Source organism: Pelodiscus sinensis, chromosome 23 (assembly GCF_049634645.1).
Source record: "Pelodiscus sinensis isolate JC-2024 chromosome 23, ASM4963464v1, whole genome shotgun sequence".
Lineage (NCBI taxonomy): Eukaryota > Metazoa > Chordata > Testudines > Trionychidae > Pelodiscus > Pelodiscus sinensis.
This window is the reverse complement of record NC_134733.1, coordinates 6,872,736-6,878,735: the sequence shown is the minus strand read 5'-3', so window position 1 is coordinate 6,878,735 and position 6,000 is coordinate 6,872,736.

Genomic DNA, 6,000 nt, shown 5'->3' with positions numbered 1-6,000 from the left:
AAAATCTTTCCCATTCTTATTGATAGAGAGTTTTATTTCTCCTCTTAGAAATGGGGCCATCGGTGCTGGAACAAGGGGTGTTCCCTGTCCCCCGCTTGAAGTGGTTCCCATAATACACAGAGTTTACAGTTTGGTTCAGTGGCTCGTAGCACCCCCACTATATAAATTGTTCCAGCATCACCGAACCCCCCCCCCCCTTGGATCTTTTAACAAGTTCTTTGTGTTTTCATAGATTCATCAGTTCCAAGGCCACTGCACAGACCAGAAACTTGCCCCTAAAATAATTCCAAGGGCAGTTTGCTTAGAAATAAAAATCCAATCTTGATTTAAAAATGGTTAGTGATGGAGAACCCCCAACGCCCTGAGTAGTATGTTCCAATGGTTCATTACTCAATGGTTATTTACAGTTTGGTCCCCATTAGGAGAACCATGGGCCAGACCCTCTGCTGGTTTAAAAAGCATCGCTCTGTTGATTTTGATGGAGCTACATAGATTTATGCCAGATGGGGAGTTGGCCCATTATATCCAAATACATCGCCTGCAGTTCATTCCTTCAACTCTAATCAATCAATTTCGTTTGGACCAGGGAGACGTTCTTGAAAACGACGGGGATAAAACCAGAGAGAGATCTTGGAGTCATTGTGCATAATTCTCTGGAAACAGCCACTCAGTGTGCAGTGGCTGCTGAACTGGCCTAGATGGACCTTTCCAGAGAGCCTGAGAGGAGATGTGAGGGGCAGCTGGTTCCTCCTGTTTTATTCCAGTATGCCTATTTGGCTAAACATAGCTCAGTAGTATGGAATATCAGAGTGTACCACTTTACCCATGCTCCTAGAAGTGACTTGACCAAGGTCACCCACCAGGCCAGTGTCAGAGCTAGTAATTACAACCTAGACCTGAATCCCCAGCTAGTGCTCTAACCATGAGTCCACACTGCCTGACTGGCTTCTGGCTCTCAACTGGAGCCTCCGATTTTGTGAAGCAGGACCAAACACATGATTAGGATAGTGCTTTGGACAGCTTCTCCCTAGCACATGAGTAAGGAATAGCATTGCAGTTTATTTTTCCTGGTCTTCTCCCAGCCCTGTAAAACCTGCACGAAACACCCACTATTAAAACAGCAGCAGCTGGAAGCATCACTGTCCTCTCTTGGCAGGTCTGTGCTCCTGCTACCGTGGCATTTGTTTCTTTGTCCGCGTTGCCTCCCCCTGGCACATCACCTAATCCTGGCGGGGCCTGTTTTAATCCTCAAGAACTGTAATTCTGTCCTTTCCAGGCTGTAATTTGTGAGAGGCTCAGAATCTGTTTTCGAAAGCAAGGTTGAATTTCAGGACCTTCCAGAGCTGGAAGGGAAGCAGTAAGTGGGAAGGAGCCTAAGGCCCCACTGGGAGCGCTTTATTTCCCGGCTTTTCATTCACAACAGGTAGCTTCTAATTACACCGAGTAGAAAAGGTCAGAAGGTGGGTGGAGGATGCCACAATAGGAAAGGAAAACATTTTATTAGCTAATAAACTAAACAAGATTCCGCACCCCTTCCCCGTCAAGAAATACCATGCAAACCGCTCTTTGTGACTCTGAGACTGCCAATCAAAAATAAAGTGGCATGCTCTTTCTTTAAAAGCCTTCCAGAGTTGAGGTGGCAAAATATTCTGCACATCAGGGTTATGGGCCTGACTCCTTCAGCTGTGTCTTGGGTGAGTTTTACACCATCCTCACACCATCAAGACTCCAGGTGAGTTTTACACCATCCTCACACACCAGTTTCACACGGGCACAATCCTGTTAGCTCCAGGGGAGTTACGCCTGATTTACATCTTCCGACTGAAAGCTTCAAAATGGTTGGCCTTTTCTGGGTTTGTAGAGTGCTCCTTGCAAAGGGGCCAATTCCCATAGCAGGCTCTAGGGGTATGTCTACACTGCAGAGGTTTTTTTTTTTTTTGGAAAAACAGCTGTTTTTCCAAAAAAACTTCACTTATGCCCACATTGCAATTGTGTTCTTTTGGGGAAAAAATCGAGAGAACAGAGGGGTTTTTCCGACATTGGTAAACCTCTTTCTATGAAGAAGAAGCCTTTTGGTGAAAGAGCTCTTTTGGAAAAAGGCATGTGTGGAGCAGGAAGAGGGAGTTTTTTCAAAAAAAGAGGAAAGAGGAAAAAGCACAGGTGCCCTGGTGGCCCCGACAACCATAGCAATCACAGTTTAAATGCGAGAGAGCATCCATTCAATGTGGACGCTATCTTTCGAAAAAGCAGATCATTTTTTTGATGCACTTTTGCTGTGTAGACGCTCTCTTTTGGAAGAAGTATTTTTCTGAAGATCTCTTCCAGAAACGCTTCTTCTGAAAGAAGCCTGCAGTCCAGACATAGCCTGGGTGTCATGGTTATAATGACTACAACTGTGGGGTGGGGCAGTGTGGGTCAATAGGTAGAATTCTGAATGAGGAGCTCAAAAATGTGCCTTCTATTTTCAGCTCTGCTCCTCAGCTGGTGAGGGTCCTTTGAAAATTGCTGATCTGTGCCTCAGTTTCTCTGTCTGCAAAGGCAGTGAGTGACATTTCTGTCCTTTGAACTAGGTGAGAAATTGAGATTTTGCTTTTGTATCTGAGGTATAGTTGCCCCCTCTTTCTTATAAAATATGGTTTTAACCATTTTATTTATTGTGACATTGTCTTATTATGAACTGGCATCAAACTGACTAAGCCGTAAAGGAGGAGGGGGGGAATCTCACTATTGACATTCACAATATTTTTGTCTGAAAAAGAGAAGTCGTCAGAAACATGGAAGAAGATTTACAAGTGGCTCAACTTTCTAGACCTTAGGGCTTGTCTTCTCTTACCCTGAGATCGAGATTGATCTTCTTGAGGTAGATTTAGTGGGTCTAGTAAGGACCTCCTAAGTCAACAGCTGATAGCACGTCTGTCGACTCCAGTATTCCACCAGGCCGTGAGGAGTACGGAAAGTCGACAGCAGTTTCCTCCTGTCAACATCCCACAAAAGGGACACTGCAGAAATTCAGCTTAAGGTGCGTTGACTCCAGCTATGCTATTCTCATAACTGGAGTTGAGTATCTTAGGTCAACTTACTGTGGGGCTGTGTCTAGACTGCATCCCTTTTCTGTAAAAGGGATGCAAATTAGACACATCGCAAGTGCAAATGAAGCGGGGATTTAAATCCCGCCCACTTCATTTGCATAAAAATGGCTGCCGCTTTTTTCCGGCTCGGAGCTTTGCCGGAAAAAAGTGCCAGTCTAGACGTGGATCGTTCGGAAAATAAAGGCTTTTCCAAAAGATCCTTTATCCCTCTTAAAATAAGGAATAAGGGATCTTTCGGACTTAAATCCATTTGCATGCTTGTGGTAGGGGTTTGCACTAAATCTAAATAATTTGCACTGGTGCAAGAAATCCATGTGCAGATGAGCCCAGTGAGACATATTGTGATCCTAGCTGTGTTGGTTAAATCAGGAATAACTCCATGTAAGTGGTGTGAAAGGAATACTGCAATTAAGCACATGCCCCATTGTCTTTAATAGGCTCTGAGATAACAAAACTCAGCATCAAAAACTGCAGCAAAAGAAACTTTTGCAGTCAATATAACAGGGGAAGCAAGCAAAGAAGTTGGAGTCGACTTGGAGAGCCCTTAGGTATGTATTTTTTCAGTGACTGTTCTCTGGGAGCTCGCTTTAATTTGGTGCTGACTTCTGAACAAAGAAATTCCCCTACTTGAGACCAGTTCAAGGCTCTGCGATGGAAGATAATCTAGTTACTAATGCACCATACAGTTGAATAAATATCTGCTGACAAACCCAGAAAACAATGCAGAAGAGTATTTTTCAAGAGTCAATTTTCATTTCCTGAATTTTCATTAGAAAAGTAATGGTTAGGTTATTCCTCTCCACTTTGTTATTTTTTCTCCATAAATCAATTGTTTGTTTAGTATCCGATGTAGCAGGCAATACATTGATGCAAACACATAATTGAAAGTGAATTATGTGTTTTCATGTGGAGAACTGAATTTTACAATTAAACCACTGGACATGAACATTGAGGGCTGGCTTTGTCTGGTCCTATTGAAGTCCATGGGAGTTTTTCCACTCACATCATTGGGCCCATATACAATATTATATATTAAGAGCTAATCCTGCCATTGTTGACTCAGACTTGAATGAGAGTTGAAGGTATATGGTGTTTCATAGGATTGGGCCCCTTCTATTACAAACACAGAACCTGATTCTGATCTTCAATGTATTGGCAAAAATCCAGGGTAACTCCCATAGACTGTAATAGAATTACTCTGGCTGGACTTAGGCCATTATAAATCAGATCAGCGTTTGTTCCACATTTTTAAAATCAATTTTTTAACATTCACAAGGTGTTTTATAGTCCCGGGGGGCAAAATGTTGATAATCTACCTTTGGAAGGTCTCCCCCGCAATTAAAAACATGAAATAAGTCATTTTTCCCCCTTCTTCATTTAAAAATATTTTCATGGCCTGCTGATTAGATGTTGGAACAGTTACTTACATTACGTGTAAAGCCCACGGTTATATTTGTTTTGTATGATGCCGTATCTATAAAGGAAGGGTCCTTTGCTTTTAATATCCCGGCTGTATTTGAATGTTTAGGTTTGATAGGAGATAGAGAGCAGCATGGAAATCAGCCTTCCCAACCCCCGGTACGGAAAGACAAGTTAGCAACTCTGCTCAGCATATAAAGTGACCCATTCCCTTATCGTAATCCCTAGACCCACCTCCCTAGCATCACCTCTGCCATGCAAGGGGAAGGTAGAACTATCTCTCGGGCTGTAGCTCCCTAGATAGTTGACGCGCCACATACTTATCACCCAGCGCAGCGGGCATAATGGGAACTGAAAATTGCTCTAAAAGTTACCAAGGAATTAACTTCTAAAGGGTGGAAATCCTCAGAGGTGGTGAACGAATAGCACTGACCGAGAGGCTGCCGCACAGAATCCAATTCAAACCTCGGCTCGCTCCTGCTCCAGCTGCCCCTGGCTTTGTTCATAGGAAGTCAGCGAAGGCCCCCAAGTCAGCAAAGCACTTAGACGTGGGCTTAATAGGACTTCCCAGTTAAGCACAGGCTTTGCTGAATCAGGGCTCGGCAGCCCATCTTTAATTAAAGAGGGAAATGGAAGATACAGTGAAAGGCAGAGTCACACAATTATCATACTGGAGAGCAACACAGCTTGTCTCAGAAGCCTGCCTAGTTGCTGAGTGCTTCCTGGTGTTACCACCAATGCATGCAGGGGGCTTGCAGCACTTTGGGGGAGGTGCTCCTTATTGTGGGATCAGTCCTTCCTCTTGAGGAGTCTGACTGTCTCACAGCACTGGGGTCTCTGCAAGCCCCTTCATGCAAGCAGGTCCCTTAGGCCTGTGTGAACAAACCTGTAGTTGCTGGAGCATACCTATACCTACCTCATAGAGCTGGAAGGGACCTTGAGAGGTCATGAGTCCAGTCCCCTGCCCTCACAGCAAGACCAAGTACCCTCCCTGACAGATTTGCCCCAGGCCCCTAAATAGCTCACAATCCTGGGTTTAGCAGGCCAATGCTCAAACCACTGAGCTACCCCCCCCCCCTTAATCTCAACAGAGTATCAGTCCTCAGGGGAATGAGGGCTGTAGGACTTTGACCGTGGGCAGGAGTGGTGGGGAATGGTACCCTCAGAGGCAGCTGAACTGCCCATTCGTGTGTCCTTTCTGTGTGTGGGTCTCGGGGGCCAATGCCTCTCCCCAGGGTAATCACCCAAACTGGAATTGGACCAGCTCGTCCTCTGGGTTTGCAAGATCTCCCCGGGGTTCTGTAGACACTGATTCAGCAAAGCATTTACCGCCATCTCCAGAATGGTTAAAGCATAGAATCATAGAATCATAGGACTGGAAGGGACCTCGAGAGGTCATCGAGTCCAGCCCCCCGCCCTCAAGGCAGGACCAAGCTCCGTCTACACCATCCCTGACAGATGTCTATCTAACCTGTTCTTAAATATCTCCAGA